Source organism: Harpegnathos saltator, unplaced genomic scaffold (genome assembly GCF_003227715.2).
Source record: "Harpegnathos saltator strain DR-91 unplaced genomic scaffold, Hsal_v8.6 scaffold343, whole genome shotgun sequence".
In the NCBI taxonomy this organism is placed as follows: domain Eukaryota; kingdom Metazoa; phylum Arthropoda; class Insecta; order Hymenoptera; family Formicidae; genus Harpegnathos; species Harpegnathos saltator.
In genome coordinates this window covers 223,079-250,949 of record NW_020230143.1, presented here as the reverse complement: position 1 = coordinate 250,949, position 27,871 = coordinate 223,079, and the positions used below count along the sequence as shown (strand labels likewise).

The 27,871-nt window shown below is 48.7% G+C and overlaps 1 protein-coding gene across 2 annotated transcripts in view; it reads left to right on the top strand.

Moving 5' to 3' along the window:
- The window catches only part of LOC105187333 (beta-1,4-N-acetylgalactosaminyltransferase bre-4), a 115,457-nt gene that overhangs the window by 3,804 nt on the left and 83,782 nt on the right, over positions 1-27,871 (top strand). Inside the window, exon 1 of one of the 2 annotated variants that reach the window (XM_011148473.3) lies at positions 21,070-21,462. The exons of the other annotated variant lie outside the window; for it this stretch is intronic. The gene's annotated coding sequence lies outside the window, so the exon portion shown is untranslated. Of the gene's footprint in view, positions 1-21,069; positions 21,463-27,871 lie in introns of those variants that run through there. 2 annotated transcript variants of the gene reach the window in all.

Sequence of the window (27,871 nt, the reverse complement as noted above, 5' to 3'; positions counted from 1 at the left end):
CAAGTCACGGGGTTACGGCCGCGCGCTCACAGTGTAGCGAAATCACCCATAAGATCGTCGAAACGACGCCGTTATCGGCCACGTGGCCGTGATTAATCGTTCGACTCGCGATTCGATCATGGAGGCTATCCACCTCGGGATCGCGCCGAAGCACTGTCGCGCGTCTCCCGCCGCCCTCTATTGATCCCGTTTCGATTATTCCGAAATATAATACAATTACGGTCGGCGGCCGACGCGAACCGGATCGCCATACGACCGCGAAACGCGCGATATTCGAGCGTTGCGCGTATAATACATTGCGCGGGGTCGCCACGACTGCATCTGCGGTGGCGGTCGTATCAGTGCCGAGAGGGTGAGGAAGAGGGGGAGAAAAAGAGAGCGAGAGACCGGCTCGGATAACCGCGCTTCTCGGTTGCAATTGCAATTTTTTCCAAATTATTTCCATATAATATGACCGGATATGATCGCGATATTGAGTTTTACCGCGCGGCTTATGTTACGCGAGTATACACGCTGGAGTCTCGAATTTTCCGCATTTTCCGACGCGGTATAATTCGCCGAGTGTTTTGCAGCGATACCAAAATGTCGGAATTATTCTCCGTTATAATACAGTGCGACGACGACGGCGTCGACGACGGCAACGACGCCTAATTGCTTATCTCGTGCCGCTCGTTTACTTCCGCTAATGATACGTTCGTCGCGGAGATTAATCGTCTTCAAACAGCTTTCTCGCGCTTAAGGTTCCCTGGCGAGTTATCGCGACAGTGAATCGATTTTTTTTTCTTGCTCTCTTTTTGTTTGCTCCCTCTAAACACTGCGATGACCTCTCTCTCTCTCTCTCTCTCTCTCTCTCTCTCTCTCTATTTTTATCAAATTGATACTCTCGCGCGCGGGAAAATTGCCCGGCCCGACTGAAAATGTTATCATGCGCTATGGAGTGGGCGCGACTCACCGTTCGGAATATTTTATGATCCAACACGCAGGCCGCTGTCGTGGGAATTCGTGTTTTCTACTAATTAATTGCTCGACCTTTACAAGAGCGTCGCGAGTTATCAGCAACGTGCTACTTTATCCACGACGGCGTCCCGCTCCCTCCTCCTCTTCTTCCTCCTTCTCCTCGGTCCCTGTTGTGTATCGGATACTCGATAAACTTTACAATATGAGGCGATACCACTTAAGCACTTTCGTATCTATCATCGTATCTTATATTATATACACGTCCTACATGAAAATGGTAAATTTATTTCATGTGTCATTCATAAATAGGCCCGTGAAAAATATGTATTGGTATTATCTCACATTGACATTTAAGTATATCGTAAAAGGATATATTCGGACGAAATATACGTTGTATATGTTGCAGAAGAAATGTCCTTATTTTTGAAATAATATACGGCTCTGGAAATTTCCAGAGCACCGTACTGTCGAATATCAAAATTTGGATTCTGCACATCAAGCCTGCGGTTTCTGTCAGAATTATCTAACAATTAACCTTTTCTTTTGTGTTTGTCGGTTAGTTCGTTGAATTTTTAACATTCAATTTAGACAAGAGCTTTAAATCCTATCAAGACTTCCGGAGGAAACAGATGGGGAAAAGTAGTGAGAATAAAAATGTTCCTTCTTTTATCCATTAATCCTTAGATTGCTTAATATTTGCTTATCTCGTGTATACTCTGCGTCTGAGGGAGTTATGCAATTAATGCATCTCTGAGTAATTCGTATGAATAAATGTTTGTTCACGTCTCAACATGCTGAACACGCAGCATGTATTCATCCGCGGCAACAGGCTAGAGAAATGCCCGGTACAGTGTTACATATTGAAATTCTACATCGGAAGTTGCATCTCAAGTTGGAAGGAATTTGCAGGGTCGATGAGTAGAGTCAAAATTTCGACTCGGGCTACAAAATACAGCGCCGTTGCTCGTGCGGAGGGTGTTTATTGTAAGCCAGCCCGATGTTTCTTACCCGCGTCCATTTGTTTCGCGATGGAAAAGTGGATCAATATTGTTATCTTATTTCCCGTCGACGGAGAAGCTGCTTCCGCAGTAATTTAATCAGGGATGCAATTCCGTCGAAGAACCGCTCACTGCCGCCGAACCGACCGGCGAAGTTTTCCTCGGCGAGATTACTTAATTACGAAACTCTCATCCTTTGCCCGCTCAAATACGTGTATATATATATATATGTATATATCCTCTGTCTTTTCTCCGTTATTATTAAGTGTGCGCGAGAAATCTCACCGACCCCCGCCGAATCTCTCTTTCTCTTTTTCCACTTTCTCTCTCTCTCCCCCCCTCTCCCTCTCTCTCTCTTTCTCTCCACCTGCTCACTAAGAACAAAATTCTGTCGCGGCCGGAGATGTAGTTGTCGCCGCGGATTCGCGAGAAGACGTATATAGCGGTCCCGGCCGCAATCCGTCGTGCGCTCCTAACAGGACATTCCAGCCTTGACCTCGCGAGACTCTTTCTTCTTTCCAGCTTCCCATTCTGCGGATAGCCGCGAGGGACTCGCAAGAGTGGGTCCATTCAATCACAGCTGATTTTTCGGTCGATACGCGTTTGGCCTCGCGTGCGGCCGATATACGATGTATAAGGGGCTTCCCTCCGTTAGCGATTTCAATTTCGGCCCGGTGAGATCACCCTCTCGCAGTCGTTCCTCGAGTCGTAGGACGTTTAAATATGTAGCAGGAGCGGATACATTGTCGAGAATAGTTCGGTGCGCCCCGGCGAACGTCTCGCGCTTATATGGAATGACATCGATCTCAAAGCGCGCCCGATTCGCCCCTTCACCCCGTCCATCCGGTTATTTGAGATCCTTCGTGCCGGAGCGAATTCGGCTCGATTGGGACATCGACTCGGCCAAAGATCGCGTCGAGATGTCTTCTTTTAGTTTCATTATTTTTTTCTGTTTTATTTATTTGACGAGGCACGCACACGCAACGTCTTGTTGTCGGGCTTTTATGGAGCGACGCGTTGAAAGTCAGAGCGATTAATATACGCACATCCCCTTGTTAACTCGGCGGGCTGGAGGGATGCAGAAATCGCGCGAGTACCACTTTGCAATTGAATTTCTATCTCGGCCTTCCTTCCGGCGAACAAAAGAACGGGCGGAACGTTAACGAACGGCGCACACTCTTCGCTTGCCCGCGGGATTTCGCGAGATCGCGAAGTTGCATCGCGAAATAAAGTGTGTATCTGTGTGTATGTGTATGTGTAGATCCGCGAACGCGGGCATGGTCTGTTCGGTGGAAAGTAATTAGAAGTTTATTGCACAGCCGTTGTTGAGCGGCGGAAAACTTTTTCGTCGAGTAAGAGTGAGAAGGAGGGAGGGAGAGAGAGAGAGAGAGAGAGAGAGGGGAGGAGGGAAGGAGGAGGAAAATGAGAACGAAAGAACGCGGAGGAGAGATTACACAGGAATTCTTTTCTTGCCAGGATCGCGTTTCCAACATTTCCTGTATTAGCGTTACTAACTTTTCCTTTTCTCAACAATGGCCCGAAGGTGGTACGTAAGACCCGTCCGATCCTTGAACTTTACTTGGCCACTACACGTGTCTCGCCACCATTCGCGGTATTACGATGAGCTCCACATTAGCAAATGCGACGGCGCGTCGAAGGGCTGGTCGTCGTTCCGAATGTGTGCGAACTTTCCTCTCAGCGATGTCGAACATGAGCAGAATTGAAACAAAGGCGTACTTCGATATGTTATTCTTACTTTCTATTCGATAATCTGTAGAGATTATTTGTGACGTTGCTCGAAAGTATATATTACAGAAGTTAATCCTTGATTTTGAGACGCAGATCTCTCTGTCCCGATGTGTGGAAAAATTCAAAGCTTTCGATACGAATGTTAAAAAAGGGGAAGTCTGGAGACGAGCACACGCGTATTTCGAAATGCTCATCTTTTGTTTGACGCTTTGTGGGGATTATGTGTGACGTTGGTTGAAAATCTGTTGGAGAGAGAAGGGCGAATAATTGATGTATAATCTCGAAATATACATCTCTCCTCTTCTTTCCTTCTTCTGGATACATCGAACATTTATATATATACTACCAGCATCGATATTAAAAAGAGAGAATAAAATTTAAAGCGACGCACGACTAAATTTCGATGCACGCGCTTATTATTTTAATAACTTACGAAGGACTCTTATGACGTCGGTCGAAAATACGTTAGAGGGGGAACGAATAATTAATTCATCATCTTGAAACACACATTCCACGCTGCCGATACATCGGACGGCCATTGAATATTTTCGATACGCGACGCACGAATATCGAGTTATTACAAATTAATTTCGAAATTAATATTTTAATTGTCCCCGACAAGAGCTAATTTCCACTTGATTGTGGCCGTAATTTTCAAGCGAACGTTTACTCTGAACACATCATCGTCAACCTCTATTACTGCCGTTACTCCAATTTTTCTCCCGTGCAAAACCAAACGCGAGCTGTCGCGACGGCCCGGCGCGAGTCAACAAAAAGACCGGTTTGCTCTATCAAAAATTAATAAAGCGGCGGGAGCGCGCGAGTATGCGGATGTTCCCGCGGGAGAGAAACATCGATGCCGCTCGGCTCTCGGCAAAGCGGAGACATAATTAGCGTAGAAAATTCCATTCAATTTGCCGCGGACTCCTCCGCGAGTTCGTCAATATATATATACTCTCTCGGTAAACTCGGGAGAGTTCACCGTTCAGCCGCGCGACGTTCCGTCGCTAACGGACGAGTAGACAGATAAAAGATTTAGATTATACCAAGAAGTTCCCTGGGAGCCATTAGAAGGAAAATTGTAGGATTGCGTGTTAACAGGACGACGACAAAGGGCCGACGGACAACTTCGTAAGCGAAGCGCGACGTGAGCGCGCGTTAATAATTATAACGGCAAATATTAACGATAACGTAATAATGATTAAGCGAACGGCGAACGGCGCATTCGCAATCGACAAAGGCGAGGTCACAGAATGTAGAACTCGTTACTTTTTATTGTTTCTTCATTATCGCTTTATTGCTTCATCGTTTCTTTACTTTATTACGTGTTCATTATTACTTCGCCCATTGCTTTATTCATTTATTACTTTCATTATGTATTATTATTATTATTATTATTATTATTATTATTATCGGGTTTCATTTTTTATCGCCGTTCTTTCTCCGTTCGATGACAAGTATACTCGACGATTTAATCGCTCTTTCTCTGTTCCCCTATCTCTGTTGTGCTCGCTGCATCGTTTATAACGTATGCAAGAGAGTCGTCGAAAGAAGGAGTGTGAAACGCCTTCTACAATAGCGCGGGTATAGTACGTGGGCCATTAGGGAGGGAAAAGAGGCGAAAATGTTTCGCCCGCGCCGCGCTCTAAACGAGCGCACGCTTGATGGATACGCAATACGTGTCCGGCGTTACGAGGCACGAAACTCGCGAAAGTACTCACGAAATATTACCCCGGTTGCCCGGGCGGTGCACGCGCTTTTTCCGATAGAAACGTTCGTCCGTAATGTCTTCTTGCTTCCGGCGATGTAACCCCCCTGCCCGGCCGTCCCCTCGCGTCGCCGCTTCGATCGTTTTTATTTCAGAAACAAAACAGAAATCGCCGGCCGTCGTATCCTGAATTTCGTATGAGTCGCGCGCGACTCGTTTCTCTCTCGACACGCTCAGCGCGGCGCCGTTATATTTCGAAGAGATACACAGTCTGTCCCAGATCCAATGAGACTGGTCTAAAGAAAATACAAAGCGTTTATTATTTTGATTTTTTATTCTTGTTTATTCAAAATAGTCTCCTTCTGAGTCAATACAGCGCTGGAAACGTTCGACAAATTTTTCGAAACATTTTTTATACTCATCGGCTGGAATGGCCTTTAGTATGGCGATCGAAGTCTTTTGGATGACCGGGATGGTATCGAAACGATTTCCTTTCATCGGCAATTTTAGTTTGGGAAATAGCCAGAAGTCGCACGGAGCCAAATCAGGTGAATACGGTGGATGATCGATAACAATGATGCCTTTTTTGGTCAAGAATTCACGTATCATGATGGCTTTGTGCGATGGTGCATTATCGTGCAACCTTCCGTTTGTCCAAATCTTCGGTCAAAATTCGATAGACTGTGCTTTTCGGTATCCCAGTTTCCTCTTCGATGAGTCTCGCAGACACACAGCGATCGCTTCGAAGAATTTCTTTGACTTTCTCGATATTTTCTTCATTGCGAGTGGTTTTTGACGGCGGTGCTCGGTCATCGTCTGCAAGGTCCTCACGACCGTCACGGAATCGGCCAAACCAACGGAAAACCTGTGCACGGGACATGCGTTCATCCCCGTACACATTTTTTAGCGTTTCGTACGTTTCTGCACCACTTTTATCCAATTTAAAACATGTTCCATGTTGGTTTTTCGACCGACGTACACAAAGTGACTTTACATAAAATGTCAAACCACAGTGAAATATCAACCGAATTCGCTCAAATTTTGAGGTTAAGTAGATGAAGGGTCGAACATTCACCTACCATCATTCACTCATACATATCGCTGCGCTAAGAACTTTGATGGAACCAGTATCTCATCGTATCTGGGACAGACTGTGTATATTCCGAACGTGATACGCGCTAAATGCGTCGCTGCTGCGCTTGCGAATATGTCGATGATGAACGTGCGTGTTTCTTCATTCCGATAAACGATTTTACTCTCGATCAAACGTTAAAGAGAGAGATAGAGAGAGAGAGAGAGAGAGAGAGAGAGAGAGAAAAGGGAGAGAAAAAGAGACAAAGAATATGTGCAGAGGACGGCTGCACACATTTTGGCAGCGTAACGAAATTCGCTGGAACGCTGGAACACGGATATATAGGGACACACTTGTGTACAGAAGGGGGATCAGTTAACAATCTTTCGCTCGTTTGTGTGGCGGTAAGCGCGACGGACGTTATTAGTTCCGGGCCGGAGGCGGAAATGCCCCCGAATTCCCCATTGTTCCGCCGTTGCAATTATCTGACCCCTCCCCCTCCAAGCTCTCTGTGAATGTGTCTCTTCCTCTCTCTCTCTCTCTCTTTCTCTCTCTCTCTCCAGCCCCTTCCTCTCTTTCCAACCACCCTCTTCCGCCCCGGTGTGCCTGCCATGTACGTCCTATCAAGCCAGCTTGGTAATTCGTTGCGAGTGCGCCATTTAATCGGGGCCCGTTCGCCTAATTACCTGGCTATCGTGCTCGTTGCCCCTCGGCCGTCTCGTCTATCAACTCACTCATCCACCCGCTCGCCCGTCCACCCGTCCACCCCCTTTGCCGAATCCATGCTCGATCGTTCCGATAATTGGTCATTCAGGAAACGGCGGTGCGCGGCTTCTGTAAGGATATCTCTACCCGGGGGAGCGAACAATTCTGCCTCACAATCAACCGCTAACACGCGTCGTAAAACAGTCCCGTGTGCGATTAGCGTTCCGTAAACGCGGGAGAGTTTGAAAGAGGGGAGGGAGAGAACCATAGCGGACGATATCAACAGCACGTCGAAGCGAAGTTTTCGGTGGAAATGCGAAGATGCGAACGGCTATTATCCCCCTCCTGTCCCTTCCTCTTTCTTTCCTGACGGAAGTCGGAGATCAGAACGTTATTTCCCCAGCGGGGTGAGACGCATATGCGAACTTACAAACGTTTATCGTGCACGATACGAGAGCCCGGTGCTCTCGCGCGAGAAGAATACGGCGAACACATTCGGCCGCCTCCAGCTCCTCCGGTCGCAGTCTTTGCAGTCTAGTAGCAGTTAACGGTTAACTTAGATTTACTGCCCAACGAGCGTAACATCGAAGCTGGTGTTTATTACCGAGTGTCGGGCCGTTCGGCGAGGCGTCGGTTGTACGGCTGGGTACTTAGACGAATATACCAAGCCTGCTCGTAAAATAGCGGAGGCATACTTCTCGTTGCGGCTCACGCTGCTCGTGTTGCGACCAACTGGTTGGCCGATCTTTGTTAGAGTTGTTCTCAGCTCTCTCTCTCTCTCTCTCTCTCTCTCTCTCTCTCTCTTGGATATATTTCTTGGATACGCTTCTTTCGATATATTCCTCTTGACATATCTGATTCGCAATTCTTCGGCCGCGTCGCCGTCGCGACGCGATCGTTACGCTTCGCGATCGAACGTCGTCGGTATCGCCGCTTCGATCGCGCGAGAATCGCGGCGAGCTGCGATATCGGATGGTCTCATTTGGGGCGCTAAACGCGGGATTTGAATGTGGATCTTGAAGTTTAGCGCTTCGCACAAGAGCCGCGCTTCCCGCTCCGGCTGTTGGCCAGATTAATTTCAGCGGGATTTCGCCGTGTGTGCCGGCGCAGCGCGGCGACTCCGCGAAACGCGGGGTTATCTCTTCGGGCGGCTGCATGTACGAGCTGTATAATCCCGCGCGAGTGTCGTTTCGCCTCGAATGTCCCCGATAACAATATAATTCCGAGTCGCTTTTCTTACGTGGACCGACCCGCCTTCTACGATCCTGTACACGAACCTGCGCGGATTTTTCTCCGCTGAGAAGCGTCTGCATCTTTTCTCTTTTCACGGGTGAGCTCGCCGCTCGGGCGGCGACCGACAAATTATTTCGCATCGCCCGGATTTTCCTCTCTCTCTCTCTCTCTCTCTCTCACTCTCTCTTTAGACGAACGAGCCCGAATTATTTTCTCAGTTTATCCCGAATCGAAAAAAAAGCGAAACGACGGTTTCGCAATACCAGATGCGAGATATCGAGAGAAGAGAAAAACTAGCTTCAATGGCTTCCTAATTCTCGAGATACTCGACGCCGCGAAATTCGGAGGTTGAATTGAATTGGATTCGCAGCGAGAGAGAGAGAGAGAGAGAGAGAGAGAGAGAGAGAGAGAGAGGAGGGAGCGAGGGGGGAGAGAGAGAGAGACCGACGATTCTCCGAACGGAACGATGGATCCGGAAGGAAAGAAGCCGGAAGGAGGACCCGGCGCCGACTTCGGGCAGAGCGCATTCCCGGCGCATCGCTGGGCGAAATTAATATCGAGCAAAATGCAATCGGCCTTCCCCGACTGGATTACACCGGAGCTATTGAGGCGTAGCAGAAGCGGCGGACGAGTGCCATACGGGGTTTAAACGAAGCCCACGTAACATTCCCCCGGCCTCCCTTTATATCTTCCAGGACGCGATTCCGCGTATAGCCGTCCGAAAGCCGCTTTTCCATTCGCTCGTTCTGAATGGAGCCTCCTTATTCGCTCACACAGACCACCCACACACGCGAGAAACGCCGGTACGGTCGGTCTGCATAAACCGTGCCCGCCACTCTCCTATTGTATCACGGAAATTCTGCTACCGACCGACGAAGATAAATATTACATTTTTACGTATATTACAGCCGAGCGTCTCTCGGTAGACACATTCTTCTGCACGTTCGACCTTCATTTTCTTCATTCGCGGATTCTTCAACGAGATTTAAGATTGATCTTCTCGGAAAAAAGAGAGAAAGGGAAGTTTCGCATTGAAGAACACTTCGATTTTTATTTTATTAAATACCTCCGAAATCCATCAATTTACACAGATTAGACCCGAGTAAGTGTTGGCACATTCTTTCAGAATTCCGGTATTAGAATTTTTCAAGCGACTTATCGCGTGATCGACTGCACAAAGACAAGAAGACGGGGAGGCAATCTTCTCTTATGTTTTTATGCCGTAAAGTGTACATCGTGGGTTAAATTTTTTTGCGACTTCGCGTCGTAGTTGAAGCGCGATGGTCAACTCGCCGTGGTGTTTCGGTCGAGGACGGTGAAACGTCAGACTTCGATTACCGTCTGTCCGCCTTTCCGAGCGTTGTTGGGTAAATCAGTTACCCAACCGAAATAACGAGGAGTCGTCATCGTTCCTCATGGATTATTATTATTGCCGCGGTAATGGGATGGGAAGTTTGCCTAAGGAGGCGACTTCGTTCGGAAACGTATTTCCGTACTACTAATCTCTATCTCGCCGGGTATGCAGGCTCGCGTTCCGCTAACAAGGACGCGACGAGGGAAGCGGCATTAGATTACCGTAGACCCGGTACGATACGGTACGGTACGGCTACGGCTACGGCTGCGCCGCGATTATGATGAGAGTATACAAATCGGAAGGCACGAGGAGGAACGTGTCTCTCCAGCGCGTCCATAACGAGACCCCTCCCGTGCATCCAATCCCAGCGAAACCGAACTTGCGACAAACAACGACGGAGGGACAGTGCAAAAAGGAGAGACGGTACTTGATAAGCCTCTTTATTTTGTCCCTCTCCAAAACGACGAAGAGCACGCGAGAAGTTGCGCCCAGAAGACAGCGTGAATCCGCGCCAACACACACGAGCTCCGCGATCGATACTCTCGATCGAGCGACCGGTATGATCGATGGAGGAAAGCGCGATTCTCCCACCGGCGGGCCCGATGATCCCTAAATAATAATAGCCCCCATCTACCGTCCTTCTCTTCCTGCCCTTTCGCTCTCTCCGCTTAATGCGCACTTCGCCGTGGGTTTCCTGTGCTCCTTAATATCCTATTGATACAATAAATACCAGCGGCATTAACATCCGACAGAAGGGAAAAGGGAGGAATGAGGAGTGAGTGAGGAGGGAGGGGGGGAGGAAGAGGAGGAAATCGGCGCAGCGGCCGTTAAATTACGCGTTGTATTTATAAGCACAATGCGCGTTATTTAACAATCGGCCGTTTCATTAGCGACGTTCCGTTCCGAAATGACTCGTCGTATACGCGCCCCGGAGATGATAATAACAGCGGCCACGGGCAAGCGGGCGGGTATCGCGGGAGGAACACGCGGTGTTCCGTCTTGCCGTAATGACCCCGTCGGGGCCAAGCGGTGCGTTACAACGTAAATTATGCACCGGCGGCAAGTACGATGTCAACCGCCGCCGGATCGTTGATCCCGAGCTTGCGTTTGCGGGCGAACGACGACGACGGTCGCGGCCACTTTTCCCCGGCGCGGCATGGCGTAATCGTCGATTCACCTGCCGGAGCGGTTGATAACGCGGCTGCAGGCAAAAGTCGCTATTTTCGATCGTAAATATCCTGCGTGTCGCAAGGTCTTGTGCTCAGGCCCTCGTTTAAGCCGCGATCTCGTCCGTACGTGCGGGCTCTTAACGCGCTGAACGCCGACCGGTGACCTCATATCGGTGATCGACACTGATAATACCGAGGCTCGTAAAGTTACGTGGAACGTGCTGTTAATTGCATGGCGTCATAAAAAATGGGAAGACCGATGGGACGAGGTGGAAGATACACACACGCATCGTGAACAACGTTTCCGATCTTGTTCCGTGACGTTCTCTTTCCCAGCGTACGTGTCTTCAACAAAATACAATCATCAGTTAAGCTTGCGCGCAATCAACGCGGCAGTTAGCGCGTTGACAGCGCGGTTAAATGCTGTGTGACGGTCACAGGCGACACTGGCGCTCCGATACGCTACGATGTGAAAACTGCCTCGTGTCTCGTAAAGCAACATATATATATATATATATATATATATACGCGAAGTACAATTAATCGCACGTGAAAAATCGGTCGCGCGGTCGTGGGACGAGGTGAAAAAAAAAAGTACATGAATCCGGAATTACGTTTTTCTCCCTCTCGATATCGTATCTTCGATAATTCCGGACATCGTCGCGGATAAGCTTCCGTGCGAATTGGAATTGGAATTAACGCGGCAATCAACGTGTTAACCGTTTTAGCGGCGCGACCGACATTCGCGATCGGCGACATCGCCGTGCAGCATGTCGGCTGACCGAGGCCCGCTGGGCTTCGCTCGCATATCTCGTCGGTCGACGTCGTTGCGCACGTTCGCGCAAAGGGATCGATTTTCTGAGACGAGCAGACACTCGTATCGATATTAGCGATGCGAGTGATGGGGAACGCATCGGCGGAGATTGCGGCGAGCGTGGCGCATCGTCATCATGAGGGCGGCGGCGGACAGTTCAAAGTATAGCGCGCAGCACAAGCCCGGGAATTGATAAGGTGACGCGTTATGCGGGCGTGCATTGTGTCGTAAATTATAGCCGCAGGCGTGCGTATTTACATTAGTCGGGCATTTCCATTTGTGTGATTAAAACAAGCCGGGCGGCTGTCGTCTGTTCGCTCGAAAACGCAACGATCTTCGACGTGTCGATCTTCGGTCCCTTTCGATTCACGTTTAACTTCGACCGATCCGGTCGCGTCGATATTTTCGCCGCGGGTCTGCGTCCGTCGGCAGGATGTTCAATCGGGAATCAAAAGATCACGATTAATTCAAACGCTCGATATTTAAGCACCTTTGAGCGCGCGTCTTGACCCTCTCCTTCTCTCTCTCTCTCTCTCTCTCTCTCTCTCTTCCCCCCTCTCTCTCTCTCTCTTTCTCTTCCTCTCTATCTCGGTCGCCGTTTGCTCGCCACCCTTCTTTCAGTGAATCACCCCTTTCCCCGAGCCGTCGACGAGAACCATTGGAACCGTCCATTAGTAAAATATATCGAACGGCACTTAAGTACTTTTCGAGGAGAATTGATCGCAGCTCGGAGGTCTTAATTACATTACCGATTGACTTCCCGCTCCCGCCCCCGCTCCGCCGTCTTCCACATCGCTAGTTGCTCGTCGACGCGATTTCGACGAGTGCTTCTGTCCGATTCGTCGGCTGACACATCACAGAGTGATTTCTCTAAGATTCTGTCTTGGAGTGTTATTCTGTAAGACGAGTGTTCCGCGCCTTGATTAGGATTCACTTTCACTTTTTCTCGTCCTCTCTTTCTCTCTCTTCCGGATATTTCCGTAATATATATATATTCATTCATTCATTCATCGATCGCTCGATATAATGGCTAAAGTTTCTCACGGATAAAATCGCCCAAATCGCCCCAGATAAGATCTCTCGAAGAGACGCCGAGTTTCCCGAGTTGTCGCTCCCTCACGACGATTTTCATTATCGGGACACCTCTTGCTACCGAGAGATTATCAGCGTCCCGCGACGACGGAATGAAGAGATTGTTTCGGCTTTCGGCTTTATCCGACAATCTCGAAAGAGACCGGGTGTAAATTGGCCTGTCTCCAGAATACCTCGTCAGCAGCTGGCGGCTTAGATAGGCCGGCGATGCGGAGAGTAGTCGACGGTGTAGGAACGGAGGTCGAGTAGGAATATATGTTTCCCTTATCAGTTTTTGCACGAAGAGAAAGAGAGAGAAAGCTCGAACCGCCCGCGTGCGCATGGACGCGCGCACACAAGGCCGGATGCCGGGTCGACGGCCGAATTTAAAGCCGTATTACGCGGATCAGCGAGATATTTTATAGGAGACGAGACTAAAGACGCCGAGACGCTCGTCGTCGCCACGGCACAGTACATAAGGGCATATCCGACGCGTCGAGATAAGGAAAGATGGAGAGAGTAAAAAGCTACACGGGGAGTGTGCAAGATGCGTCTCAAAGATCTCGGACGCTCTCTTAACGATGGATCCCCTCCTCCTTCCCCCTTCTTTCTCTCTCACCTTCTCTGAAATTTTCTCGGAGAAAATATTAACGAGCGAAAATTAAGGACGGCGAGTTCACAGATCGAGTACATAGTGTCTCCTAGCAGCTAATTTCCGGAGACTTCGGCATTCTCGGCTGCGCGACTTAAAACGCTTCGTCGGGTTCCGAAGCTTGAAGTTGGCGAAGGGGGCGTAAAGAGAGACGGATTCCAGGAAACAAGGTTCTCCCTCCCTCTCTCTCTCTCTCTCTCTCTCTCTATCTCGACATTTTCTTGAAAACATTATTCCTACGTTCGCCCTAAATAATCGTCGGAATTAACGAAAGCACTCACGCTAATTGCGACGGTAATTGTAGTCGCGGGAATTATGTGTGCACACTGGCGAAACCCGGTCGTCTCGTCGTTGTAGAGGTTGAAATTACAGACTGCGCTAATACAGAGACGAGTTTCTAGGCGAGGTCGTAAGGTTCGTTATCGCGGTGCTATGGTAGATGTTTGCCGATACGCGTATGAAAAATCATGAGCCGGGTGAGGCGTTTAACTCTAACCCGCTCCCGCACCTCCCGGCTTGTGCTTTCCTGCGACACAAATTGGTACGTTGTATTGTTTTCCGGAAAACTATCGGACTACCGGAAGCAGCGTTCCCTTTATTGTCATGATAATAAACTCGTTTGAAAATGCTATGTATTTTTCAGGCGTCCGTCAGACCGCGCGATGAAGACTTCTTTTCTTCGCGATAAGAAGAAAATATGTACGCACAGAATGACGCGACGAATTATTTAACGTTCCAAAATATTTATTTATCAAGAGATGTATCCCTTCTGATTTCTTTTCTCCTCTCGCACATTCGGATATCATTTCAGTCTCTGTGAGTGAACTGTTGGAGAGCGATGACAAAAGACGTCGAGGAAACTGTGAATTTGTTAAACCTCCTGCGAAGCGACCTTCTTCAATGTTAGGTTCAGCGGATAATCCTCTTGTGAACTTTGAAAAACTTCTTTACGAAGACGCTTTTAACGACCTTACCTTCTCCATTGTCATCGGAGTGTAAAGCCGCCGCCGTTTGGAAGATATCTAACGATTGCCGGTTTCCTCAAACAACCGTCGTTATTGCTCTAACAGTTTGCTCGAGGGGTTAAGTTGTACCTGAATGTACGTCCCGTGTACGTTGTCGTACTGCATAAACATAATGTTTACGAAACAGTTCCACGACCGGAATGCAATATCGTGCGCCGAGAATAGAACCGCGACGTGTTCGAATTTTCGGGGGATAATCTGCGAAAGCTGAAAAAGAAACACAAGAGTCAGAAAAAAAATCGACTGCAATATTTCCTCATAAATGTCCTAGCAGCGCTAAGTGCGATTTGTGGCTCACTGTTATGAAAAAAAAAATAAATCAACAAATAGGTAGTATCGCGCGTATTCGTATGAATTTTTGCTCACGGGAGGAGGACATTTGTCGCTGGATAAAGTCGTCCCTGTTAAAAAAGGTACCGCGATAATTGATACGTTCGCGCGGTAATCTCGCGCACAATAATTAGTATAATAACAATTAAATTATTACGCACGCGCGATGAATCATACTCACGACACTGGCACTGGCGCTTCACCTTTAGCGGTGCGGCGGAGCACAAGAGCTCCGTTGTAACATCCGAACGACGCGGGTTATCATACCCTCGGGAGACGGAAAATGAGTTGCGCTCGCTCGTGAATCTGCTAGACGACGGCCACGCGTGAGCTAAATGAGCTTAAAACGTTGCGTTAAAAGTCGCGGTAACCACGCGTGCTCGCGGCCTGATTTAAAGCGCCGGATGTCAGGTTGCATTGTCTTTCTGGGAGGCTAACGCGGCGGCGGACGCGCCCCGGAGTCTCACGCAGCTCTCGCGATGCCCCAAGGTGCATTCCGTCTCTGCTCTTCATACTTAACACCCCGGTCATGCATAATACAACGCGCGCTTGCGCCTAGCAACACGTACCGTACCGTCCTCGCCCGGTGCCTCGCTGCGGCTCTGTATTTTTAATTAATTCCGAATTCTCCTATGAGAATTATTCCCATCAGGAATTATGCCGTAACAACGTCGTGGGAGTTCGCCGCCGGTCGTTATGTCCGCCTTATTGTGAAAAAGGAGGCTACTCGCGTGTACGTACGTGCGTAGTTATGCGGCGCGAAGAAAGGAGCATTCGGAGAGCAGAGGAAATCGCGATTTATCATCCTCCGAGCCTCGGAGGTCGTTATTTCGCTTCCATGCTCGGTTAAATGTCTCTCCGGAGGTGTCGACTGGTCCTCTCCAAGCTCGAGTTCGTCGATCGTTCGGGTTCTCGCCGCAGCCGAAACTCATTACCGCGAAAAGATTAAGTAGATTGACCCCCCGGCAGCGGCGACAGTGGCAATCGGGCTCAAAGTAATAGGTACGGTCTTAGAAGCGCGCCCGCGCGGAGAAGGTGCATGCCCCGCCGGGCGCGGGGAGTCGCGCAGACGTGAACATTCCCGTGAGAACTTACCCGGCGGCGTCGCGTTGCATAGCGTCGCGTCGTCGGCTCTTCGCTTCGCATCGCGTCACAGGGTGAGAGACACGAGCGTGCACCCGCGATGCACCGGCGAATAGGGGATCGCGGACGCGAATTGCACGGTCGCGTTAATTACACAGCGCGGAAAAGTGCGTAGTCGCCAGCGATCGGCGAGGTTCTCTCTCTCTCTCTCTCTCTCTCTCTCTCTCTCTTCGCGGCCGATCGAGATAATTGCGTCCGCAATGCCGGAAACGGCGTGAATGCAGATATTTGCTCTCGTCTAATTCGCAACCAGCGCGAAAGGGCCGGCAGTCCAGACATTCAAAATGCGGCCCTCGGTTTCGATCGGCCGCGAGCGTTGGCTGGCCGACGAGCATCGCACAATATTTGAACAAAGCATTCCCATGGTCGGCGAATCATTCTGACGCAAGAGCGTCAGATGTCGTGATTTTATCTGTAGCTTTTCCTGATATCGCCCGACGATTTTGTATGTGTGCGACGGGATAATTTAAAATAATTACACGGTTTTTGCTCACTCGTCCGAGTAACGAGATCGTTCTCTCGGCCTTGATCGTCGATAGCGAGCGTCCCGCTAATCGGCACGGCCGTATATCGTATAGCAAAACACTTGGACAATGCATCCTGATGACCGGAAAGTCATCGTAATGCGAGACTCTTAAGGCCTCATCCACAATGTGCTCTCTGCTTCTTATTTCTCGTTCTTGATCTTTCTCTAGTTTGAGACCTAAAGTTTAAGTGAAAAAAGAGATAAGAGGAAAGCAAAGAGTATGTATTGTGAACAAGACTTAACGCCAAAGTTCTAACTTTAGCTCTTCCCGACGTCCTTCGACGGGGGAATTTAGAATAATGACTTTTCTCACTCATTCGTCTCGGTAACAATTATACGTGGGTGACGCGCAACGCTATTACGTCGAACGGAATACGAAGCGACGGCGATTATCCTCCCGTATTTACGACTCGCTCTCATAATTGCCGGTGTAAATGAGTTTTCTTGTTTTCCATGCTTCTCTCTGTTCCGCCGGCAGAGCGCAGTTTTCAACCTGTTCGCCGTTTAATTACCGCGCGCTTGGTTGGAAACGCCGTCTGGAACGATGTCTGGCGCGGCCTCTAACCCGCGCGGTAGATCTCGCAGATACGTCAAGCGCACTCGCGAGCGTGGAATAGGATTTACCTGGCTTCGCAGCCGGCGATCGAGATAAGCCACGCGCGCGTTCGCGCTTGCACTTCCGCGCGACAAATAAAACGCGCCGCGCCGCGCCGCGCCGCCCCGCCTAAGTTCTCGGGCGAGAGAATACGTCGATGCTCGATTGAGTCATTAATTCGCTCGCGAGCGCTAAAAACGCATCACCGTTCTCTCTTTCTCCCGTCTTTATTTTTTCGTGCGAATAACTCGATCTCGCCTCAAGCTGCGCGACAAGCGAGAGCTAGCCCGCTGTTTTTCATCTCCGCGGTTTTTAACGCGTCATTTCTTTCGAATTTTTATATTCGCTATTTGTTCTTGTACTCCCCGGCGAATCGCAACTGACGCGCGACTAACGACCGTTCGCGTGCATGACGGATCGCTGTAATCCACATCGGTGGCGAGAAGTTGACGTCGTGGATGTTAACCGGACCTCGCTCGTTATTAACCAGCCGAACAGAGACGAGAAAGGGAGGGGGGAGTGAGCAACACAAACAATGCGGACGCGGGCGGAAACAGCGGAATCGGAGCAGGAAGGGCAGAGAAGGATCGCGATTTCGTCGGCAGATTCGCGCACGGATCGGACCAGCGCCGTGTGATATTAGCGAATGACCCATCGAGGTCACACGTCAACGAACGGTATCGACGGGGGAGGTTGGCGTTGTAGCTCGACTGTACGGCGTTATGAGCCAGCTCGCAATTACGTTTCGTCCGCCTTGAAAACGTTAGCTCGACCGTTGCGCCGGCTCGGCGGCCGGGAAATTGGCGCGCGAATCGTTTCCGCTCTTTTTCTGCCCGCTTCTTTTTTCGTTAATTCACCGGATAAACGGGATGGGAAACCCGCGCACCCGATGGAAATTGAGATATACGAGCGGTGCGATCCCGCGCCGTCCCGATTGATCCGAGTAATCGAAGGAATCGGAATTCGAGATGCGAAAATCGCGTTGCTCGGCCGACAACGCGGCAAACGATTTTCCGGTTTGCGGGGGAGAGAAAAAAAAGAGAGAAAGAGGGCGGAAGGGAGAAACCGTTGTGCGAATTCAGTTGCCTATCTGCGGGTATGATCCCTCCTCGGTCACTCGCAGGGCACTCGCAGTATCCTTGATATACGAAATATCGCGCGGATCCACCGGGAGCGATTCGCGAGATTTTCCGCTACGTTCGGACGTGCGTGTTTCCCCTTTTTTCCTTTTTTTATTACGGCCAAGCGGATCCCCCGCGTCGGTTGGCCTCCTGATTTCTCCAGCCGTCATCGTTTTGGCTCGAGCCAAAACCGCCAAACTGCCCGTCTCGGTAGTCTCGAAAGTTTTTAATGCCGTGAGCGGGAAGCCGCCGTGAGATAGGATTTGGAAGGTAGCTTCACCCTTCCCTCTCCCCCCCCCTCTCTCTCTCTCTCTCTCTCTCTCTCTCTCTCTACTCGAGGGATTTGAACGAGAGCTCCGGGAGCTTCTGTAAGCGCACGAGTAATGTAGCGAGTGCGCGAATGCGTAATGCATTCTTCCTAATCCAGCGAGCGCTGTCGTTTTATGCTGGTACACACATTGTCCTCGAGAAAGAGACGGAGAGATGCATAAAGAGAGAAGGAGAGGAAGAGAGAGAGAGAGAGAGAGAGAGAGAGAGAGAGAGAGAGAGAGAGAGAGAGAGAGAGAAGAGAAGAGAACGTGTTAGCGCAATATCGCGGAATTCGACCGAAAGCGTATGCGACTTCAAAGGATAACCCGAAATATCTCCGCTGCCCGTATTATACATGTGCATCCAGAGGAAGATTCGTGGAAGTCGAGGCGGAAAGACATTTAAAGGGACGGAATACTACGTGCTCGTAAAAGTAGACATGAGAGGAAAAGAGAGAGACGTCGGATGGCCGCGATTCGGTGAGAGCTGGCCGTTTCGAAGGTGTGACGGTCTTCGGTTTCGGTAATACCAACGGTTCTCCGTTTAGATAAACGCGTCTTCGTTGAAAATTCAAGATATCTCAAAGTGCAGCGCAATCACAGCGCGTATTACCAGATTTATTGTCGCGAGCCCTTCGATATTACAGAATGTGCGCGCGCTTTCAAATAGCGAGGGCGAAAATCTGACAGAAAGTGGCATGGATGGACGAGAGTCGGGCTCGCTGCGCGACCCGTATAGAACGTAAAAACTGCGAAACACACACATACACACACACACACACACAGACACAGAGACACAGACGACGGACACACCCGCGACGCGGTGCATTCGTATACACAGCCGTCGTATACGGCGACGAAACGATAAAAATCAGGCGACATTGATTTTTATCGTCTCCGCCTTTGGCGAGCGAGGCCGTATTTTCATTCGTCCTTTCATATTTTAATTTCGCGCAGGAAACGTAGTCCCCGATGCAGCAGACCGAGAATTTCGTGCACTGTCGCGTTTTGCATTCGCTAAGGCCTCGGCGAGTCTGCCATCGCCGGAGTCGCATTCACAGTCCGAGGGGATGTGCGACAATGTCGGTTGCTTTAATTTAACGCGCAACGAACCTTTTTGTCGCCGATATGCGTTTTTACTATTCTTTGGGGGAACAATGCCAACACCTGAATCATGGAAACTCTCGTTTCGTAGCGCCCTCCTCGTATGCGTATTTTGCGCCGGAAATGCACCGCCCTGCCTCCCTCCCTCGTGCGATTTGCCGTGATAAATTCGCGGTATCGGGATGATTGTTTATCTCTTAGGAAATGACGAGATTTCGGACTTCGTTGCGCTTCGAGTGCGCGTGATCGCACCGGATACTACCGTGTCTCGTTAAGTTATGCATAATTAATTGCATTTGAATAGTCGATCGTAGAGAGCCAGTGAAACGAGATATAAATGCTATATATGCACCTCGAATTACAATTAATTATCGTATCTTTGGTAATTCAATCTCCGATCAAGCTTTTGTTACCATCAGCGGAAATCGACGTTTGTATATACGGTAGCTTGTATTATATATGGGAAGCCGTGTCCGTTTCGCTCAGAAAAATGAAAAGAGAGCATTCTCGTCCCTCTAGAACGAAATGTAAGAAGTTTGAAAATATACGAAAAGTTTGCAGGAAGATTTCTCCATACGTGTGGTTATGTTTTCCGCTCTAATGGTACAATAAAGCAACATACATTTCTAGAAGATCCATATATACAGGAGATACAAAAGAGGTAGCGTGACTACATTATAGTATTTATTTGGTATATGCCGTTTTGACGATCGCTTTCATGTTATCGATATGTTTGGAGTTTGTCAGCCAGAGTTTGAAATCCTCTTAACGAGACCCGGTAATATCGGGCTTTTGGTCACAAATTTTATCTTTTCTTTTTGTTTTCCCTTCTCTCTCTCTCTCTCTCTCTCTCTCTCTCTCTCTCTCCCTCCCTCTCTTTCTTTCTCTCTTAAAAAGATATATGCACCAAGCTGTAGAATACGATAAACTAGGAAGAATGCATTAGATACCCGATGTGTTAGCATGACGCACGGTTCCGAAGTCCGATTCTCCTGTTTACCTCCTCACCGTGCATGAGGACGGATTCTTCTTTTTACAACATTCGCGGGCAAGATTCACACGTGACAATAGGCCACTTATCGTCGCTAAACCACGCTAAAGCGTTCATTTTCGGGCTCGACTTCGGGAACAGACGTACAACGGAGAGACTCGTTGATAAAGAGAATAAAGAGAAGAGATAAAGAGAAAGAAGTGGAGAAGAAGCGCAAGGGCGCAAGGTAGTGCGAATGCAGCCAATAATTGAGCGATAGAAAAAAAAATACTTAATAATTAATAATCTATCAGTTCGCTAAATGAAACGAAGCTCGCTTACGATGCGCACAGCGCGCGCGGCCCGGCAGGCGCACCGCCAGCCAATCGTGCTCGCCTTCTCCACTCCCCCCCCCGCCCCGCTTCTCTAGGCGACCACCGCCGACTAGGCGAGCGTCGCGCGCCAGCGTTCGTCAGTCAGTCCGCGTCGAAGCACCGCGTAGGTTGTGTTGTCGTTTCGCCGCGCGTTTTCTATGTTTTTTCCTGACGGTTTGTCTCTCGTGCTTCCGAGTCATCGTGATTCGTACGTCCGTCCGTCCGTTCGCTCGCCAAACAAGTCACGACTCGCTCGAGAAGCGAGCGATAAAAGATCCAAATATTCTCGGCGCGCGCGCGCACGTGACGCATTTGCCGTCACGAGAAGCTGACGCACAGAATCGGTCGCCGAGCGTGAAAACGTCGGCTTGGTATTGACTACGCATCAGAACAGCCGCGAAAACGAAGACGCAGGAGCAGCAGCAGCAGCAGCAGCAGCAGCAGCAGCAGCAGCAGAAGGAGGCAAAGGAGCAGGAGCAGCGAGGTAAGTTTAGACGATTGTCAATGTTCCATGACGTGTTTTCGCGACCTGCGAATGTCACTCGAAACATAACGACACGTGTGTCGGTTACTCGAGTCGATTGCGTGAGGTATTTTAAGCCCGGAGAATTCATCTGGTTTCTCTTTTGCTTTTATCTGAGATATCCGTAGCGAGAGTAATGAACGAAAATTCTTGACTCCGCTAGATAGAAGCGCGACACCTTGCACACGCGTGCGTTAATGACGCAAGTCAAGCGCGGTCTGTAATAATAACGGTGTGTCAACAACCATGCCGCTTGCTCCAAACAGTGACACAGTTCCGCGTTTACGATCGGGATTTCGTAAGAGTCGCGAATGCGGTGACGGGGATCGTTCGGCTCCATTCTCAAGAAAGGACGGCATAGTGGCCGCTGTGGCTGCTTTGCTTGTATACGTATGTGCGCGCGCGCGCGCGTGTGTGTGTGTGTGTATGTGTGTGGTGTTGTGTATGCTGTTTGTATGTATATACATGGCACACGGTGAATGCCGAGTAAGGGGTCCCGATTGGATGACAGGAGAGACGGGGACGGAGAGCTGTGGCCGGGCGTGAATGCAAACCGGTTGCATTGAGAAGGTCAGTTACTGCGTCGCCGGCGCATTCCGACACTTGGGACAATCGTGTACCGCCGGGCCTTTATTTTTCGGGAAACCTGCCGTTTTCAGACCCGACCGACCCGTTTTTAGATCGACCGGCTTTCGTGGCTCATTGCAAAGCCAAGACCATGTTTGTGTATCTTTTTTTGCAGCTGTCAAATATGTTTGAGAATTTCCGACTCGACGCGTTCGTACGTTCTCGGAATTTGAGGAAGTTATTATGATTCCCGACGAGATTCTAATAACGCAGCCAACGCACGCAATCGCTCTATCAATTTTATCTTCATTATTTCTGGCACACAAGGTCCATTCTATGTGTGGGTGTGTGTGGGTTTATGTACATGTACACACACATAGGTACATGCAGGAAAATGAAAAGGAAATTCGTGTAACGTCGCAACGTAGCGACGAGAGACTAATTCGTGAAAACGGAAAACATATAATGAGGGCTAAAGAACACACGAGGGGATGCGAGTTATTTCATTAGGCGCGTCGAAGGAAACGCTAACTCCTGCGGACCCGTAACGTTCGTGTGTCACGTGTGGTATTCTAGGATCAATAGATGAAGAAGAAAAGAAAGACGAGTCGAGCTCTGGGGGAGGCTTCGATGGATCTTGTTTGAAACCTCAAAGGCCAAGGCTGCCACTTGCGCCAAAGTTCGACGAGGGAAAGAGATAGAGGTTCAGCTGAGAGAGAGAGAGAGAGAGAGAGAGAGAAGGGGGGGTGAGGGAGAGCGTGAGAAAAGAGGGAGAGATGAGTATCTGACACGTGGGCGAGCTTCGAAGACTCTCAAGCTCGCCGGCTGAAGGAGAGACAAAGAAAGAAGCCGAGACAGAGAGAGAGAGAGAGAGAGAGAGAGAGACACACAAAGAGAGACGAGAAAGTGAGAAAGGTAAGGAATTACGTAAGGTCCCGGAAAGGAGGGTTGAAGGGGAACTGCCGCTGCTTCGGAATGCAGCCAGAGAGATTTGTAACGATTACGACGATCCCATGCAGGTCCTGTCAGGATGGCTCTTCTCTTCTACACCGCGAAATTTGAGCTGTTAAACGAGAGAACTCGAAGCCTCGAACCTCGAAACTCGTGTCGGCAAAATTTTCTTCCTGTAGCAGTATAGGGGAAAAAGTTTTTCTAAGACTTCTAGAAATCTTCCTTCTCTTTTTCCTCATCATGGATTATAAAGATCTAAGCGGACAAGTAAATAAACCGAGTTAAGTCACCGTCTATTAGGATTTAGCTCGCGGGAAGATGCTGGCAAAAACTCGCGACAAACGAAACCGCGATAATAAGAGAGCGCTCGAGTTCTCTTTCTCCTTCACAATTCGTATTAAAAACGGAACTTTCTCGTCGGAAACAGTCGATACCGGAGTATTAAGGGAGCGTGTTATCACGCCGAGATAACGAAACTCGATTAATATAATTACGCGGACCGTGCTTGACTTGTTAATCGTATCATGGATGGGTATTGTGTCGCTCAGTCGTAAACGAGGGTCCTTATTGAAAAATTTATAGCAAAACAAATTGCATCTGATCCTCGAGAAAGGACGGTCGCGCGATATCGGTAAGACGAGCAATCCCGTGAAATATTTCAGAGAGAGAGAGAGAGAGAGAGAGAGAGAGAGAGAGAGAGAGAGAGAGAGAGAGAGAGCGCCGACACTTTCTTCCACAAAATTCTCCTGAGACCTCCTTGCGTGCAGCTTGTGACGAGGACGCTGACGCGAAAGAAGAGATAATGATAATCGATAATTTCCGTCTGTATTACTGCGCTAATACTTCTACGCATAATAATCCCTCTTTATAAACACTTCTCGTGCCGATACACCGGCAGTAATCAGCGACGCTAATCCTGATTGACTGAATCCCGCTTCGCCGCCGCGCCGTCTCTGTCGCGCACACGGCCGAGAGTGTAACCCGGAAAAGGACAAGCGGTTCACTAATCTAGGATTAGTTTACAGTTGCGGCCAGTGCGACCTGGCCTAAATAGACAGCATTAATCTTCCATCGGCGCGGCGAACAGTTGGGGAAATCTCGACGTAGCGGGACAAGTTGCATTAGTTGTAATTGGCGGGTATTACTTAAATGGACTATGATTTAATTGGCACGCTGATCCCCGTTTAACTAACATTCATCCGCCGACATATCGCTGTCGCATGAGCGCGTTTACTATTTAACTCGACTACTGCTACTCTCTCCCGTCGGCGCGAAAGGACCCTTCATCTGCCGTGAACTCGAAACTCTTCAAGATATTAAAACGAACCGCACATACCTTTCGGTTTAGTCTCTCTCTCGCGTGGTCTGTCTGAAGAGGAAGAGAGAAAGAGGGTGAGACGGAGAGTATCCGACTCTCCAAGCATACCGCATATCGGATCATGTGTGCTAAAAATAACTTGTTCCGCAAAGAGAGAGAGAGAGAGAGAGAGAGAGAGAGAGAGAGAGAGAGAGAGAGAGAGAGAGAAAGAGAGAGATTTGTTTTGCGAAGGGCTGCACGTGTGCGTACGTAACGATCGGTAACTGCGTATTACTTAACGCGCCAGATGTTGGCCGGCTACGCGGTGCCGTATTTGTAATCCTCTTGGATCGCGAGGACGCGTAATTCTCGTTTGATATATTTGAAATCTGCTACCTCGCGAGAAGTAGCGTTTTGCGATTGCGAGACCGGCATAGCGCGCAAATTATACGCCTCCATATTACGGTTCATTTCATTCGGCTTTCACACACGAGCCGGAAAGAGAATGAAGGAGTGTACGAAAGAGAGAGAGAGAGAGAGAGAGAGAGAGAAGGGGGGTGAGAGGGAAGGAAAATTAGATTTATAAGAGGCCGGATAATTTCGACATCGCATTCCTGGTACGATATTGCAATTATCATATCGCGAGTTACGACTAGCCGAGCTACTAATAGGCATATAAACGTGAAAACTTCAAACAATATTATCTTCATCGAGATAGCGTTCGTAATAAGGCGTGCTTCACTCAGCGCTGAGATAATAAATTTGTTAATCTTATTACAAATTAGTTGTTCTTTTGGCACCAACTATATTATTTACCGCTTTAACAAACAAGATACGATACTAGTATAAAGCTATTATCAATAAAAGAAGTATTCATTACTTGGAATGGCTTTCTCGATTATGATTATTTCACAAGATGCGTAATCACAACTACAAGGGATATTTTGTACTCGGTAAATCATTTTAAGACGAACTTTCTTCGAAATATCATTTTTCGTAAATAACCGGATACGTAATTTTATTTCGACATGACGACGTGAACGATTCGGGGACGACGATGCTTTCAACCGCGAGATTCACCGCGCTTGCGTCGCTCGATAAAGTTTTCCGCGTGTTTCGCCATTTCTGTCACGTAGGGGATTTTCGTCGAGTCGATGTACGTCGGCAATGGGCCCGCCGACAATGGGTTCTTATCGCGCGGCGCCGATATTTCTACCGATTATTTAATCCGATTTATCTAATCGTGCGTATTTTTATCCAGCAGAAATGGAACGTTTTGGTGACGGCGAAAAGTAAAACGCGTTGCATGAACAAACGAAGAAACTGGACTCGCGCTTATTATTGTGTACCGGACGCGGCGCTCGAGCTTGCCTAATTGATAGCAGATAACGTTATCGTCGAGGGTGAGAAGTCGACTATTAGGATAAAAACCAACGGATCACATGTTGCCATTGACCTGCCGCGCTGGCTGGCTGGGCTGGGCTGTCTGACAGATTGACATTTATTGCGCCACACTGTCATAAAACTCGACGCTCATGTGACAAAGACCGATATAGTATAAAAACGCACTCACCAACTTTTATATTCCCGGGAATACTATCTTATTTCCTGCGATCGATAACGTCTCTTTCGAAATATTAGACGGCCCGAGAGCAGAGAGGAAGAGAGAAGCGCAAAGCGAGATAAAAATGGAGATAAAAGAGAAATAAGAAATATAATAAGTATTTAAACGACATTCTGCTCGGTATACTTAGCAAATTGTCGCGCGACGGGACACGCTCTCGTCCCGATTTCCCAGTCGAAAATCGTCGCTGTGTCGTTTAGACAAATTGTTTTATTTGTTATCGCGTGCGGAAAGAGAATTGACATGTCCCGTTTATATCCGAAATCCGAGGCTCTCGGTGCGGAAGATGCAAAATATTTATTCATCCGGACACGTTCAACTTTTCAGCACATTAGGAAAAATGTATCGTTGCGTGAACCAAAATCTTGTTGTAACAACAAAATAGTTTGGTTAAAATATGCCCAACAAAATTGTTTAGTTCCTGTAAACAAATATCTTGTTTGATTGATGGTTTGTTCGTATAACGTAATACTTTTGTTACAGCAACCAAAAAGCTTTAACTATATGAATTTTGTTAAAAATACTCTAATTTTTTCTTAATATATAAAATCTAAATTTCAGTGCACAGAAAGACAAAATAGTATCCATTGGGCGTTATTTTAGTTTATGCAAAATAATATTTCGTTATTATGTAATTTTTATGGATAAAATAACTAAAACGCTTAATTTTTATATATAAAGTCTAAGAACAAAATCATTTGGTCCAAGAGAACAAAGCAGAGAAATATATTTAGTTGAGACAAGTAAATATTTTGTTATATAAAACAAGATATTTGGTTGCTATTAAAAAATGCCTCAACCAAACAGCTTTGTTAGAGATTTCGTTAGAAACTTTTTTTCCTAGTGCAGTCACAAAGAATTCAGAAATGCTTTTCCTGCTTCCCTCTTCCGTCCGAACTCGTCCTGTCACCGCGGTGAAACTGTCGAAATATTAATGACACGCCACCATACGCCGTATCAGTGCGCGCCGGTAATCGCACCGTGTAAATGGACCGCAACGCGAGCACTCATCGCACTGTCATAAATCGTAACACGCCCCTCTAACTAACGTCAACGTGAAACTGTCGCCGCGCGCGTTGCACACTCGCGCTCGTCCGCGCGTTGTTGTCCGCTGAGCGATAATTGATCGTGCAGCGCGCGAAGTCATCACGGCCTGTAAATTATTTTTTATCACGGTACGTGTCGTTCCCCCGGCAACATTACCGGCGATGGTACCGCTTCGTTGCTGCTGTTTTTCGAAGCCTGCGAGGCAACCGGGTCCCGCAGCCGCGCGATATCTCGCCGAAATATACGAGCGTGTTTGCCACGCGCGCGGAACATCGTCGATTTCGAGCGGGCCGCTGCCCCTTTGCATCGAGATACACCGGCTATATCGTGTAAATATCAAGTTTACCACCACACGTGCCAGGCGCGTTCGTAGCGACAATTTGTTCCCCCCCCCTCTCTCTCTCTCTCTCTCTCTCTCCCTTCCCTTCTTCCTTTGCTTTTTTCGCAGCGATGCCGGTGAATTCTTGCGAATTACGCGATTAAAGTGCGAGAACGCGACGATCCGATTACGACGGCGGATTGAACTTTGCGCGAAGCTAATTGAAATCCTCATACGCGACGTGTCGCGACACATTCGCAAAGACTTCTCCGGCGATCCACCGCGCGACGAAACTATCTCCTCTCGCTGCGCGCACTCGCGATATCTCCCGTTAACGCGCGAACTCTCGAGAAGAGCGAGGGCAGATCGGCGGGGGGAGGGAGGAGGGGGGGACGTTTAATAGTCCGCGGACGTGTTTCTCGCCATTATCGCGTTTCGCGCGTATAAAAGTCACGCGCTCGGCGCGCTAGCGACGATAGCGATTTATGCCTTTCATAGGCCGTGCATTCGTGCCGCGCGAACGATCGTTACCATTCAACCGCCACGGTGGTTCACCATTATATCA